Genomic DNA, 17,287 nt, shown 5'->3' with positions numbered 1-17,287 from the left:
GTTGAGCGACCGTGCTAGAACCACGGAACTCGGGAATGCCTAACACCTTCTCCCGGGTTAACAGAATTCCTTATCCGGATTTCTGGTACGCAGACTGTAATATGGAGTCATTCTTTTCCTCGATTCGGGATTAAAATTGGTGACTTGGGACACCCTAAATCTCCCAAGTGGCGACTCTGAAATGAATAAACCAATCCCGTTTCGATTGTCCTTTAATTGGAAAAAACTCCCTTGTACCCTCTCAGGTACGTAAAAAGGAGGTGTGACAGCAATAGGGTTTCTAATTTCAGCTGAGTTCCGACATAACAATTGGCCCTTGTAATAAATCATAGTGGACGATTCACACTTATTATAATGTTAATATTAGTCCACTCGAGGTCTCCAGGTCACCAAAAAGCCAAACCAGGAATTCCATCACCAGCATTATAGGATACAACCAGTACATAATCAGATATAACAGAAGGATTGGCAAATAAGACAGATTTATCGATAACGTACATCATCTCTCTGTCCTTCTTTGGTACCATGAAAAGATAGTAAGTTTTTCCCTAAGGGATGTTGTATATTGATGCGAGAGAAAAGATGCAACAGGTTCATCTCCCCCGAATTAGAATTACTAATTGACAAGGTGCAAAGCCATACCTCGAATGGTAGACACTCTTTTCCTCTAGCTTCCGGGAAAAATATGCGTGAAACTTTCTTCTTTGAAGGAGAGTAAAATTTTCGATAATCGTTATCTTTGGCACCCAACATAAGCAATGGACTTGGGGCGAAAGCACATCAAAATTATGTTTTGGGGGCAACAGTTTGCCAAGTGGTACAAACAAGATCAAAAGCAATGAAATCTTTCATCACTTTAACATGCTTTGCAATCTGAGAAAGTATTTTATTTTTTATTTTTACACATTTGGCTTTCAAATAAATACACCGTTAGAACAAATAATTATTACAAAGAAGTTAGGATAAACAATTTTAACAAATACTGTAAACCCTTTATATATTTATGAGTTACACCGTTAGAACAAATAGTTATTGCAAAGAATGCTTCCACTCATTATAAATAGCACACGCCTCTCACAAATTAGAATTTGTAAATCAAAAATTATAATCTGAGTGTGCTCTACTCTCAGCTTTTGCTCAAACATTTCACATTCTCAATTTCTTCTCATGTACTCTACTCTCCCCCTTAGATGGAAATATGGATGAACTTTTAGAAAAACAAACAACAACGACAATATCTGCTCAATCCTCCAACCAAATAGAACCCCTATTGCATCGCTTGTAACAACAGGCAGTTCGATAATTGGGAAACTTTTAATAGCCATAATGCTAGCATCCACCTTAAGGAGAAACTATTTTGCAGAATTTGCAACAATAGATTCAAGTCAAAGGGCGAGTTGGCCGCACACTGCAACTTTTTAATCACGCCTACAAAACCAGCTCCTGAAAGTGTGAGGTATTAAAACTTTATTCTCTTTGAGTTTTGAGTTATAGAATTATGAGCGTTCTTTAGTTTGAGATTTTGAACTTTCGATGAGTTTTTGACTTTATTTTTGAGTGTTTTTGAAATCTCAAATCTAGTTGAGTTTTTTTATTGTTGACCCTGAGTTTTTGACCATAAAATTTTGAGTGCCTAAATCTCGATTCTATTCAAGTTTTTGACTTTGAGTTTTAGAGTGTTTTTTCAGTTTAAGAATTTGAAGTCTCAATTCGATTTGAGTTTTTGGGTTAATGACCGTGAGTTTTTGACTGTGAGTTTTTTTTATTTTTGACAGAGTTTTTTACTTGTTTATTATTGTGTGTTGTTGAGTTTGAGTTTTTGAAGTCTCTATTCTGTTAGTTTTTCTGTCGTTTGTGAGTTATTTACTATGAAATTCTGAGTATCTAAGTCTCGATTCTATTTGATGAATTTTTTTTATGTTTTTCTATTTGGGTTTTTGAAGTCTCAATTCTATTTTGGAGCTTTTGTGTTGATGACCTTGAGTTTTTGACTGTGAGTTTTTGCATTTTTGATTGAATTTCTTACTTGTTTTTTGCTGTGAATTTTTGAGTGTTTTGAGTTGTCGAGTGTGAGTTTTTGACTCTGAATTTTTTAGAGTTTTTCAATTTGAGTTTTTGATATGTCCGATTCTGTGAGTTTTTGAGATGTTCACGGTGAGTTTTTGCGTTGCTGAGTTTGACTCTGAGTTTTCATGTTTTTGACTTGAAGCACAGTGATTGTTTCCAGATCATGCAGTATGACATAACCAAATTTTAATAAGTGGTCTTTTTTTGTCTATAGTGTAGTTATCTTACAAAATATAGTATTAATATTTATATTGGTTTTTTTCCCGGTCTTTATGACTATAGTATAATTATCTTATAAAATATAATATTATATTAACATTAGTAAGAATAATTCACGTTAATAAGATGTTAGAACGTATTTATGATGCGTGCCTTAGATCTTACTGTAAAAAATGTTATTTATCAATATGAAGATTTGAGTATCTTATTCAAATTTCTAAAATATTTCTATTGTTAAAAAATAGACGGTTTTTCTTTCTACTTTTGTAGGGACTTTTTATTTTTTCTCTAAACTTCAATATTGCCTAAGTGAAAATAAGATAAAAAATCCACAACTATTTTGGGGCACCAAAATTTAGGGGCCTAAAAGCAAAGACTTTACTAGCCTCCCCTTGAGCCGCTTAAAACTAGTGGACTACTAGATAGCATGTTTCTAAAAAACATTATTTACCCACAATAAAGTACTTAAATTTGTATTAAGTATTTTACGTAGTTTATAAATTAAAAAAAAAAAAAAAGATATATTTTAGTTTGTGATTATTTTATTGTTTCAACAAAACACTGGTAGTATATATTTTTCCCTAAATTCTTTACATGTGAATAATTATGGAATAGGTTTGACCGGAACATTATTGTTTCTCTCTCTTTACTTTTTCTCAATAGAAAATGTGTAGACTTTAAAAAATTATTTACAGCGTTACATATCAAGATATTAAAAAATAGACTTCAAATAAAAATAAATATTAATTTTTTCAAAATTTAAAGCCTCTCTTTAATTTTTGGTTTTAGGCCACCAAACTTATAGAGTCGCCTGGTCGCTTAGGGGAGATCGGAGACTGCGTGAAAGTCAAAAAGCCTCCAGACGCTGTCTGTAATAAGTCGCAAGCTGCTAGGTTAATCAGTCAGGCATTCTAGATCCTTGCATCAAAGGATTGATTCAGGCTTCCAACATTAAGCCAGTAATTTCATCTAGGATGTTCAAACTTGAAAGAAACAAAAAAATAATCCGATAAAGGGTGTTCAATATATGTTACTATATACCACTAAAATCTTATATTTTACCTATATATATCGTGTAACTTTTCGATGAAGGGTGGTCAACGGAGCTGGAGTTATCGTAGCTTCGCCCCTGCAAGTCAGGTTACTCTACTTACAGAAAGGAGCATCTTATGCCGAAGGTTCCTCAAGTTAGCGGACCATGTCACAACTGGAACTACATTGAATCTGCCAAATTATTTGATTGAGGTTGGCGACATGGGGACTAGACAATATGAAATTAAGTAGGAGAATCTCCTCTCATCACAGGCCAATTCATAATAGCAAGTCTATTCGCAATTTTGAGTGTATAGAATAATGTTGATCTCTAAAAACAAACCAACTTGCCTTTCCTTTCCTTAGTTTATCTTTATGTGCACTTCTATTTCCTACAATTGACAAGTATCTAGATAAGTAGACTACTATAAATTTCCCCCTCTAATTTTTGTAGCCTGTTGTAATATAGCATCATGCATGGCTACTAGGGGCGGAGCCAGCCCTTCAGCTACGGGTTTGGTTGAACTCAGTAACTTTGGTTCAAATCTTATATTTGTCTTGAGAAATACATTGAATATGCGCAAATTTTATTAAGTTAGAACCCAGTAACTTACAAGAACTTTAATCTTGAACCCATGAGTTTCAAATCCTGGCTTTGCCTCTTGATGGCTACAACACCAGAATGGAGTATTACTGGCTAAGAGAACTCATGATCTTACTAACCAATGGCGGAGCCACATGCACCAAAAGGGTGTCAACCGACACTTCTTCGTCTGAAAATTACAATGTTTAGCTCGGTAGTTTTTTAAAAAAATACGTATATATATATATATATATTATATAATGACACCCCTTGACTTCTTGGTGAGTTTGTTTCTTTATATTTTGACTCCCCTTAATAAAAATCTTGGCTCCGCTACTGTTACTAACCATATCCAGAACCTTTTGCTATATGTTTTTCTTGCTCCCAATTGCAATTGAAAGTTAACCGCATATGACAAAGGGGAGCAAAAGGCTTTGGATAAGGAAGAGAGACTGAACAAACAGAGAAACAAGAACAGAATGTGATTGGGTTTCGTCAAAATGAAACAACAAAGCTGATATCCCTTATTAAACTAAGTAGTAATATATAAGTATAATCAGATATGACATGTTATCTTTCTTTCTTTTTTGAGCTTTCAGACATTATTATTATACATATAGTGAATGTATTGAGTCAAATATGAAGAGGAAAACATCGTTTCCTTCTCCCATGTAACAAAGGAGAAAAAAGAAAAAGAAAAGCCAACAGGGAATAGGGGATGAAAACTAGGGGAAGTAAAGGGTTTCTGGAAACAAAGCAGTGGAGAGGAACATTGAAGTTAGATTTTTTTTTTATGGAAGTTTTATGAAAATTATATGCATGCTAATAGTAGACAATAAATTTGCGGTCAAGAAAATAATCGAGACCGAAAAATATTGCAACAATCGTAGTATTTGAGTGTTACAATCTCTATGGTTCCTCTAATTCTAATTTTTCAATATAAATTCAAGGGTCTTTAAGCTTGATCTTGAACCTTAAAATTATGGATTCAGACCTATTATTTATTGCAATTTTATTGAATTTTTATACATAAATCTATACTTTGTTCAGATGAACCCGGTGTCCGAGTGCTACATCCGCCACTGCTGACAGAGTAAATCTTGGAATAAGAATTTAAGAGGATTTGGAGAAGCATCTGTCCATGAAATCTTGGAATACCTTTTACTGTGTCAATGTTTAACACGATTACTGGTTTTAAAGGCAATTTAACAAAGAAAAGCTTTTCAAGAGTATCCTCGTGAAAACTTACATGTACTTTGGTTTAGATGGATGTGTTTTGGTGTTTGTCCGAATTTTCTTATTATATTTAATTTTTCTATTTTTTCAAGAACAACATATTTACTATAATTGATTTTTCCTTTTACGAAAAAATAACTATAATTCTTCCATATCTGGCTAGTCATTTTTCTTGGAAGAAAAAGTTTTTGACTTCTATAAATTAAGGATCTTTCTTTCTCATTCAGTAGCATTCACAATGTAGTCATATGAGATTTGAGAGTCGTATTTAGGGGGAGAACTTTACGGGACAAGTGTTGGTGTGCCACTTGTGTTTGCCTCTTTGTGAGGTTGTTCTCTCAATATTTTGTATTTTTTTTATATAGTGGATTGCTCATTTCCGCCGTGGACGTAGGTCAATTAATCGAACCACGTTAAATGTTTGTATCTCTTTTGATATGTTTCTCTTTACTATCTTATTTATCGTCGTTCAAGATTTGCTTTGTTAGATTGCGCATGACACCTGATTTTTCGGTCCTAACAGGATGACGTTTTGAAGGTAGAGCTTGAAAAGGATGAGGAAAACAATCACCTAATGGCACAGAGAAGAACCAAAGAAAGTTAAAACGAAAAAGAACACAAAAGGGAATGGTAAATTACGTGACCATCACATCTAAAAGTTTAAGCTGTTAGAGAAATTACACTTTAATTTGTTAATTATATTATCTTTTAACATGCCCCTCATTAAATTGTGTGACCATCTCATCGTAAAAGTTTAAGTTGTTGAAGATATAGTTAAGTAAATAAAAGATGTGCTCGCTCAAACGGCTTAAACTTTTAGATGAGAGGATCACACAATTCAACCGAATTCAAAGATGCTAGGAGAACAAAAATATGTCAACTAAGAATGTGAACATTTGAGAATGAAATTGAAGCAAAACACATTTGTTTGTTTCAAGAAAGTAGCAAGATGGATTATTGAATGTAAAAACATTACTAATGAAGAGGAAAGGAACAAGATCATTGCCTGAAGTCATGTATCGCTTATGTTGCTTTGGAGTCAGAATTACAAAGGAATGTTGCAAGAGGCCACTGCGATCAACAACTTCTTGGCATGTTTGCAATTTCTAATTAAGAGTAATCAAAAAGGAAATGGTAAGACAGGAGACTCATGATTCTTACTCTACAAATATTCATATAATTAATTAAAGCCATAGGGTATGAGGTGAAAAATAAGCCAATCTTGTATATTGACTAAAACAGTAAAAAGATGGACCAGGGGCCTAACTCCAAAAGTAAGTACACGAGGTAAGGATTACTCAAAGCTATGTAACAGAGCCAGGATTTTAAGTTTATGTGTTCAGGATTCTAATCATTTTAAGTTACTAGGTTTTAAATTAATAATTTATATATAAAAAAAAAGTTTAAAGACAAATAAGGTTTTGAACCAAAGCTAGTGGGTTCGGCTGAATCTGTTCCGAACTCTGATCAGAGCTGAACATTTGGACATGTACAACATAACATGGGACCCAAAATTGGGTAAACCGAGAGTAGAGATGAGTCTGACCTAATAACTAGTCAAGAAAATGGACCTCGAGCGTAAGTAAACCTCGATAATTATCTTATGAGGTGAGGATTGCTCAAGATATATAAAAAAAACAATACTGTTTAACCAAAAATCTGAGTCTTTGGTCAAAGCTAATAAGAAATTCGGGTTACTGATAATCAGGAGACAAAAATAAAATACTTTTGAGAACGATGGTAAAAAAACAAATAGATGTGTATTTCAATAAATTCTCAATAGTATTCCGTGTCCTTACAAATGATGATACTTCTTCCTTTTATAGATAATTCTAGGTAAAGGAATGAAGCCTCAGCTTTAATGATATAATCATGAGTAATAAATGACATTAAATAAGCCGTTATACAATCATTCCTATTAAATACCAATTTTGTAACGTATCAAGTATTTAATAATGAATTTGGACTCCTTTCTGTCATCAGATCTTTGCCTTCAATGCCTTCTAATCCGTTGGTTGTAAATAATTTAAATTGGTACGAGACTCGTATCTATACGTCGTCTCGTGCCTATTTAAATTCTTCTTCCCGTGGCTGTCTCCATCCGTGTCTCTTAGTCAATTGTTGCGCTTTGACCATTTAACTAATCCACGTGTCATGCCACATCATCTTTAATATAAACTCAGTTTTTTCCCAATACAGATAGTCCCCCCACTTTCCATTTTTTTATCAATTAAATAATTGGGAAGTGGATCGTCATGTAAAAGGAATTTTTGCCACAATTAATGCTCATGACAGTATTAACGCCTCAGCAGTCTTTTCCATTTAATGTTCTGCCCATGTGTCATTTTCTAATTGATTCCGCTATTCATACCCTTTTTCGAGACTTCTTCATTCTCACTATTTACGAAGTGATAGCTGCCTTTATTATAGGCTTTTCATCATTACACTTCTAAAGTTGACGGTTCCCATTTTGCACATAACTTCTTCTTCCTTTGTCTTCTTCACAAATCTTCAGCACATACTTCCTTCTTAACAATGTCTTCTTCAAACCCTAACCGTAAAAAAGTTCCAATTCTAGATCAATTCCCCAATGCCCCTATTAGACACAGAAGAGGCGGAAGAGGTAGGCTTCGAACAGGGTTAGAATCTACGTGAGGCGACTCCTCTGGTTCTTCTTCAAGGAGTTCTATCCCAAAAGTCCCTTCTTCTAAAAGTAGGGAAATTCTTGATTCTTCTCAAGAACCCTCAGTTGATGATATAGTTCCCAGCGATTTGTCTTTTGAAAGTGACAAAACGTCTCTTCAAAAACAAATTAAAAATTTAGAAAGAGCCGATACTTACCCAACAATAGTAACCGAGCTTACAATCCCCACCATAAGAAGAGATTGTAACTGGAAGGATAGTCTCCGAATGTCAATTCCTTCCCCAAATCAAAGAATTTCCTCTTTTAGAAGTGGGTATTCTTCTGTTTACACTTACCCCTTCACTTTAGGTTTTAATCCTCCGATTGACCCAGTTATCCTCGATTTTTGTCGTTTCTTTACAATTTGTTTGGCCCAAATCGGTCCATTAGTGTGGAGAACAGTGGCTTGTTTGAGATATTTATCCTCCAAGGCCAATGTCAATTTCACCTTTTCTCACCTCATTCATCTATACCATCCTAACTTAATACGCCATGGGGTTTTTACCTTAACTGCAAGGAGCAAAAAAGTTTTGGTAAATCCTGAGGATGACAAAGATCATGGATGGTATATCCGTTACGTTGCTGTTCGTATGTTGGACTTGATTGGCGAAACAAATATTCCCTTCCCTGAGAAGTGGAATTTTGAACGTAGGTTTCCTTTTATTTACCGTACCTACTTTTGAGAATTTCAAAAGAAAGTTGTTTTTAACCTCGTCCCTTCTTGGTTTTTTGTAGCAACCATGGGAGATGTGTAACCTATTCCCAACTTCCGTGGTTGGGTAGACTCACTTTTGAAGATTGCTTCTAGGGAGCAGAGAAGTTGGAAATCAATTTCTTCCTTACATGGCTGGAAGGTTAAAACACATGGTATCCCCCTTTTTATAAAATTTTTTTATATGTTAAGCACTTTTTCCTAAACTTTAATCATGTATATCCATCCTTTAATCAGGATTTGGCATTAGAGGAATGACGGCTGAAGTAGCTATGGACATTCGCATGTCTGCGAATGCTGCTCTTGATTTGGATAAGGCTCGAGCCTTGCTGCCTAAAAGGAAAGCTACAAAGGAAAGTTCTGAAGAAGAAGAGGAGGGTACCTCCCTAATTACCAGGCCAAGGGTTAGGAGACGAATAATCATTGATGATGAAATTGAAAACACTCCTGCTCGAACCTCCACCACCGAGCCTGTTTTGATTCATTCTGACGAGGACGCCGAACCAAGAGATAATAATGAGTCAATTCAGCATCTTTTTGACAGTGGTTTCGGGAGTGGCGAGCTCGGCCCTGTTTTTGATGAAGCTCCTCTTTCCTCATTTGTTCCTATTTTCTCCATTCCTCTGCCAACCATAAGTATTTCTTTACCAGTTTTGACGACTTCCGTTCTTTTGCCAGTTTCTACCGCTCATATATCTGTTCCCTTGGCTGTTTTTACCGCACCTGCTTTTGCATTGGTTTCTACATCTTTTCCTTCCATTCCTTCCACTGCTCCTCTTCCCTTTGTTCATCATACAGAGACAGGTTCTAGCAGTGGAAGTATGACTATGAGAAGTGTTACTTTCGAGGTTCCTGCCAATCATAGCCTCTTGAGGAAGACCGGTAGAGCCGATGTTTGGCTCGAACCTCTAATTGGAGATATCGAGAAGAAGAAGATGGAGAGCCATAGCTGCTTAACTCTGATGAATGACGTAGTTCATTCTACTTTGAAGGTATTTTTACCAACAAGTTTTTTTTTAATTATCTTCAATCTCTCATTTCTATGACTTATCTCTGTAGGCTAACCTTATTGGTACGGAATTAATGGGAAGAATTTCCCTACTGGAAAGAAAAGCTCGTGAGTCTGAAAAAACTGTCCACGAGACCGAAGAAATAGCTAGGGGAGCCCAGCTTGAAGCAACCAATTGGAAGGAGCAGTTCGAGAATGCTCAAGGGACCATAGAGGAGTTGCAAGAAGATAAAAATCTCCTAGAGCAGCAAAACCGTGGTTTAACTTCTGAACTAGCAACTGTCAAAGCCTCTTCAAGCCAATTGAAAAGAGACAAAGAGCTTTTGGAATGCTCTTTGTCAGAACAATTATCCAGGGCTAGTGAAGAAGTTAGGGAGCTGAAGGCACTTTTGGCTAGGAAGGAAGAATATGCAGGAGAGTTAGTGCAAAGCTTGACTCAAGCTCAGGCTGACTTACAGACTTCTTCTGACGAGATTCATGCCTTGAAGAGTTCTCATGCTTCTCTTGAAGCTTCCCTTGATTCCCATTTAGCTGAATATCAAATCTTAAAAAACGATCTTGCTATGTGGGAAAAGGAATATGGACTTCTAGAGGAAAATTTTAACATAGAGGTGAGTTGGGCTTTCCTGAAATCTCGTCGTGATGCTTTGACGGAAGCTGCTCAAGAAGGTTTTGACTTGCAGTCTGAACTGGCCAAAGTCGTAGATACCATCGAGAAAAGCCAACAGTCTACTGATACTCCTTCTCCTGCACTTGAAGTTCCTGGAACAGAAGAACTTTTAAATGAAGAAGTGAATACTGCAGCAATTGGGATTACAATTCCTGCTTCAGCTGAAACCGTTCATATTGCCGCTTCTTCAGAAGTTGCCACTGTGCCTGTGGCTGAAAGTGAAATTAATATTGCAACTTCGGATGTGCTAACCCCTTCAATTGGATGATGGTTTTATCCCTTTGTTTTTAAGGGATTTTTTGGTTAAAGTCCCCAGTTATCATAATGGGGCACTTGTATAAACCTTTATTGACTAAGTTTCTACTTAATCTTTTTAATTATATTAAGAAGTTTCGTTAGTACTTCAATGTGTTCTATTCTTGCCTTTTCCTTACTTATTTAGGACTTATAGAGTAGTTTAGCATTTTTATCCTTTGAAAATGCTTTATGATTCTTCTCATGACTTATTAACATGAGGCTTATAAAAGAGGGCCCTTTTATTTTATCGACACTTAATGAAGAAGACGTCTCAACTTCATAATGGTGTTATAATACGATGAAAGAAATAGGAATACACACGTTTTGTATGAAACAACTTTGGCAAGTTTTTTTTTATAAACTTTTAACAAGTGTTTGACTGTTACATGTATTACAATACATCTACAACTTTCTCGTAACTGTTTTTCTTGTAACAGATTTGTGAATAACATAAAATAAACAAGGTTTTTCTTCATAACCTGTTTTAGTACATAGTCATGACCCTATCTTTACATATTAAGAAGGGTTTGAGAGGTGACTTTGTTTATGAGTTTGAGAGATGACTCTGTTGTTCTCATGAATGCTGAAGACTTCATAATTTTTTCTCAACACTTGACTTCTATCATTCGATATTCGTATGTGTGTATCTGCATTTCTACACGTATCTGTGTACAATATTGTAGTCCCCCAAGTGTTTGAGCGGTGAAGTATGAAGCCTCGAGCACTTGTTTATTTCTTTTTATTTTGGCCCTTTTTTCCTGAAACAGAAAGATATGCGGGACCCGAAGGTGCGATTATAGATGAAGACCGCGTAACTCGTGTGTATTTCCATCAGATTAATTGTAACCCTGGGCTAGGAATTTAAGAATACTCCATTTTGCCTTGCATGTTGTGACTCATCATTTGGCACGAGTTAGGATATTTTGCCTAGCATCTAAAATCTTTAGTAAAATATTAATAAACTAAGAGAGAAATTTTAACACGATGATACCTGACCGTAGGTACTTTCTCAAAAGTAGTATCTTTTTAAGTGGATAGCATTCCAATGTGAGGGTAAAACTTTACCATCCATTGTTTCCAACTGGTATGCTCGTTTTCCCGCAATTCCACGGACTTTGTATGGTCCTTCCCATGTTGGACTTAGCTTTCCTGAGTTAGCAGCTTTTGCAGATTGGAACACCTTTTTAAGCACGAAGTCCCCAATTTTGAAAAATCTGAGGCGTGCTTTCCTATTGTAATATCGTTCTATTACTTGCTTTTGTGCTGCCATCCTTATCAAAGCAGCTTCTCTTCTTCCTTCAAGTAAATCTAGGCTAACCCGCATCTCTTCATTATTAGATTCCTCCGTTGCCTGATCGTATCGTGTGCTTGGCTCACCTATTTCAACTGGAATTAAGGCTTCTGTACCATAAACCATTGAAAATGGTGTTTCTCCAGTGCCTGTTTTGGTCGTTGTACGATAAGCCCATAGTACTCCAGGTAACACCTCAGGCCAATTACCTTTTGAATCTTGTAACCTCTTTTTCAAGTTATTGATAATAACTTTGTTAGTTGATTCTGCTTGTCCATTCCCCACTGGATGATATGGCGTAGACGTTATTCTTTTGATCTGCCAACTTCGAAGAAATTTTGTAACTTGAGCTCCAATGAATTGTGGTCCATTGTCACACACGATCTCCTTTGGTACTCCAAAGCGGCATATTATATTTCGCCATATGAAGTCCTTAACTTCTTTTTCTCGTACCTGTTTAAATGCCCCTGCTTCTACCCATTTAGTGAAATAATCTGTAAGTACAAGTAGAAATTTTACCTGACCTTTTGCTTGTGGAAGTGGACCTACGATATCCATTCCCCATTTCATAAAGGGCCATGGGGCTAAAACAGGATGTAGTAACTCAGCTGGTCTGTGCATATTATTGTCGTACCTTTGACATTTATCACATTTGGACACGAAACTGGTTGCCTCTTCTTCCATCTTAGGCCAATAATATCCTGTGCGAATTAACGTTCTTACCAGTGACCGTCCTCCTGCGTGATTCCCACAATGTCCTTCATGTACTTCTCTCATGACATATTCGGTTTGAGAGGGTCCGAGACACTTGCTAGTGGTCCGCCGAACATCTTTCGATAAAGATTTCCTTGATATAAACAATATCGTGCAGCTTTTTTGCGAAGCGCGTAAGCCTTTCCTTTGTCATTAGGCACGGTTCCGTGCTGTAAAAAGGCAACAATTTCATTTCTCCAATCCCATGTTAGATGATTAAAATTTACCTCATTTTTATCAGATTCAAGAACGGAATGAAATAGATGTATGACTGAAGCATCTGTATTGTTTTGCCACATCTGCTGCGGATGCAAGGTTTGCTAAAGCATCTGCCTCTACATTCTCATCTCTTGGGATCTGCACTACTTTCCAAGTTTGGAATTGCTTTATTAACTCCCGTACCTTTGCGAGGTATTCTTGCATTCGTGACTCTCTGGCTGTATAAGTCCCCAGCATCTGATTAACCACGAGTTGAGAATCACTCTTGATTATAATCTGTGTTATGCCAAGTTCTCGTGCCAATTCTAAACCTGCAATTACAGCCTCATACTCTGCTTCATTGTTAGTTATAGAATGACATTTTATAGCCTGTCTAATGGTCTCACGCGCAGGTGGTACGAGGACTATTCCTAGGCCTGCCCCTTTTACATTAGATGAACCGTCAGTGTATAAAACCCAAGTCCCCGGGTTCGCACCATTAAAAACTAGTAATTCTTTTTCTGCTTCTAAATGCATCCCCTGGCTAAAATCAGCCACGAAATCAGCTAGTACTTGAGACTTTATAGCGGTCCTGGGTTGATAAATAACTTCATACTCACTTAGTTCTATAGCCCATTTTGCTAATCTTCCTGAAAGTTCGTGTTTATGCAAAATATTTCGAAGCGGAAAAGCAGTAACTACAACAATGGGATGACATTGAAAATAAGGTCTTAACTTTCTAGATGCCATGATCAAAGCTAATGCTAATTTTTCTAGCTGTGGGTATCGTGTCTCAGCTTCCAATAAGGACTTACTTACATAATAAATAGGAGATTGTTTACCTTGGTCCTCGCGGACTAAAACAGCACTTACTGCGACTTCAGATACGGCCAGATAAATGAGAAGTTTTTCCCCCACCTTCGGTTTTGCCAACAACGGTGGTTTTGACAAATAAGCTTTCAAATTTCTAAGGGCTTGTTGACAATCTTCATTCCATTCAAAATGATCTTGCTTTTTAAGTGCAGAGAAAAACTTAAAACACCTTTCTGAGGATTTGGAAATAAATCTCCCCAAAGCTGCAATTCTTCCCGTTAATCTTTGTACTTCCTTTTTATTAGTAAGGATATCCGGGATTTCTTCTATTGCTTTGATCTGAGAAGGATTCACTTCAATACCACGATTAGAAACAAGAAAACCCAAAAACTTACCTGATGCAACTCCAAATGCACATTTTTCTGGGTTGAGTTTCATATTAAATTTTCGCAAAATTTCAAAAGTAACAGATAGATGAGAAATATGATCATGAGATTGCTAGGTTTTGACGAGCATATCGTCTATATATACCTCCATTGTTTTCCCTAAATGTTCTTGGAACATTTTGGTGACCGACCTTTGATAGGTTGCCCCAGCATTTTTGAGGCCAAAGGGCATTACTTTATAACAGTAAGTCCCCCTGTCTGTGATGAAAGAAGTTTTTTCTTCATCACCAGGATCCATTTTAATTTGATTATATCCTGAGTATGCATCTAAAAAACTTAAAAGTTCATGACCTGCGGTTGCATCAATTAGTTGGTCTATATGCGGTAAGGGAAAGGAATCTTTTGGACAGGCTTTATTTAAATCGGTATAATCTACACAAACACGCCACTTACCATTTTTCTTGGGTACAACCACCGTGTTAGCTAACCAAGTAGGATATTTTACCTCACGGATTGATCCGATTTTTAATAATTTTTGGACTTCATCCTGAATCACCTGGTTCTTGAAAGCACCTTGTTTCCGTTTCTTTTGCTTTGTTGGTGTGAAAGAAGGGTCCTCATTGAGTTTGTGAGTCACCACATTTGGTGGAATCCCTGTCATGTCAGCGTGGGACCAAGCAAAGCAGTCTAAGTTAGCTTTTAAAAATTCGATTATCATACCTCGCATGTTCGTGCTTAAATTGGCCCCGACATAAACCTTCCGTTCAGGCCATTGATCAAATAACATCACTGCCTCAAGCTCTTCAATTGTCGTTTTGATGCTTTCATTTTCTTCAGGTTCTTGAATTGTGTCAGGTCTTGAGTCCAAATCCGTCTTTTCCTGTTCAGTTGAAGTTTGATCTTTTTTACCTTCAACTGTTTCCTGTAATTGCTACTTTTCTTTATTCTCGGCGCTCGTACTTGTTACAGCATTGACACTTTTAGCCATCTGCTGATCCCCACGAATTTGGCAAATTTCCCATGGTGATGGGAATTTAATAACCTGATGTAGAGATGATGGGACAACGTCCATATCGTGTATCCATGGTCTCCCCATGATCATATTGTAGGCCATTTCCATATCAACTACCTGAAATTTAGTTTCCTTCACAACACCCATAGCAAAAGTTGTTAGAAATACCTCACCTTTTGTTACTACACTTGAATTGTCGAAGCCTGACAAGGTGTGCGCCTTGGGTATCATTTTGTCTTCAGCTTGCATTTCTCGTAGTACCCTTAGTAATATAATATTTACAGAACTCCCTGGATCAATCAAAACTCGTTTTACATTAGTATCATGTACAAGTAAAGATATTACCAGTGCGTCATTATGTGGAGTTGTCACTCTTTCGGTATCTGCGTCATCGAACGAAATACTTTCATTTTCAAGGACCTGCCGCACCCATTTCCCGTGTGTAATCGTTACCTTAGAAACCTTGTTGGAGGCTGTGTAGGTTACGCCATGAATATCTTCTCCCCCGCTTATGACATTCACTGTCCTCTTGGGTGAAGGAGGTTGTGGTGGCTCTTGTCTGTTTTTCATATAAGCTTGTTTTCCTTTCTCACTAAATAACTCAGTGAGGTATCCTTGCTTCAATAAATGATCCACTTCACTCTGCAGGAATCTACATTCTGAAGTTTTGTGCCCGTGATCGTTGTGAAATTCGCACCAATGATCCGGATTGCGTCTACTTGGATTTGACCGCATCTCTTTTGGCCACCGTACCTTGTCTCCCATGCTTCTTAAAATAGCTACGAGCTCGGAGGTAGAGACATTAAAATTATATCCACCGAATCGTGCCTTTAAACTTCTGTCATCATCTCGTGATTCTTGTCTGTTCCGATCATTCCTGAACTTTGAAGAAGAGCCAGAATCCCGGTTCCTCGATTTTTGATCATATTGCTGGCTATCTTGTTTCGACCGTGGGTCCTTTCCTGTGGGTCCCATATATGGATCGTACCTGTTTTTACCTAATCTTTTTTCGGTTTCTGACCTTCGGGTACCGCCCCTTTCTTCATGATGGAGCTTAGGTACGGTATCTTCTTCGATTCGCAGCTTCGTGCTATATATGTTGTAAACATCATTCCATGTGGTTGCAGGAAATTCTCGAAGACTTTCTTTGAGTCATCTCGTGGCTTCAGAACTTTTGTCATTTAAATTACTTGCAAAAGCTATAGCAGCCCAATTGTCAGGCACACGAGGTAGAGTCATTCTTTCACGCTGGAATCTATCAACAAAGTTTCTAAGCAACTCTGAATCCCCTTGTTTGATTTTGAAAATATCTTCCATACTTTTCTCAACCTTTTGTGCTCCCGAATGTGCTTTAATAAAAGAATCTGCAAGCTCAGCAAAAGAATTAATAGAATTTTCAGATAAAAGAGAATACCAGGTTAATGCACCCTTGGTGAGTGTTTCTCCAAATTTCTTGACCAATACTGATTCAATTTCTTGTTTGGTCAAGTCGTTGCCTTTTACGCCGGTTGTAAATGCAGTCACGTGGTCACGTGGGTCTGTAGTACCATCATATTTCGGGATGTCAGGCATTTTGAACTTTTTCGGAATTGGAAGGGGAGCAGCACTAGGCTTCCATGGTTGTTGTGAGTATTTGTCCATGTCTACTCCTTTTATTACAGGCGAAACTCCAAGGATTTGTTCAATACGCTCATTTTGTTCCTTAAGCTGTTTCTGCAAGGTTAGTACTAAATTTTGCAAATACGAATTATTTAAATTACCTGGTCCCCCTTCTTGTGGTTCACTGGGGGTTGCTCCGTTTCCAGAATTATCAAGACCAGAACGGGGGTTCTCCAATGTATTATTATTAGGAGTTGGTGTAGGTGGCGCAGCAGGCAATCGACTAACAAGTGCCTGAAGAGATTTGCCGACCTGTGCATCAATTAGCTTTTGCAAAGCTTCAGTTGTAACTCTTTCAAAATGTTCAGATTGCTCTTGTTGATCAGCACGGGATTCAGTAACAGGAGTGCCTTCACGAGATTGACGTGGTGAATTTAGAGGAGAGGGAACCACATTATCTTGATTTTGATGTATTTGATTCTCATGGTTTCCCAATGTGTTATTACTATTGTTGTCGGCGTTGTTGTTTGACATGGTGATGACAATAGATAAGATATAGCTTAAAAGGAAAGATTATCAGATTCCCGGTAACGGAACCAATTTGTTTAACCAAAAATCTGAGTCTTTGGTCAAAGCTAAAAAGAAATTCGGGTTACTGATAATCAGGAGACAAAAATAAAATACTTTTGAGAACGATGGTAAAAAAACAAATAGATGTGTATTTCAA

Source organism: Nicotiana tabacum, chromosome 1, assembly GCF_000715075.1.
Source record: "Nicotiana tabacum cultivar K326 chromosome 1, ASM71507v2, whole genome shotgun sequence".
Classification (NCBI taxonomy): domain Eukaryota; kingdom Viridiplantae; phylum Streptophyta; class Magnoliopsida; order Solanales; family Solanaceae; genus Nicotiana; species Nicotiana tabacum.
The sequence above is the reverse complement of the archived record's forward strand: the minus strand, read 5'-3'. Positions refer to the sequence as shown.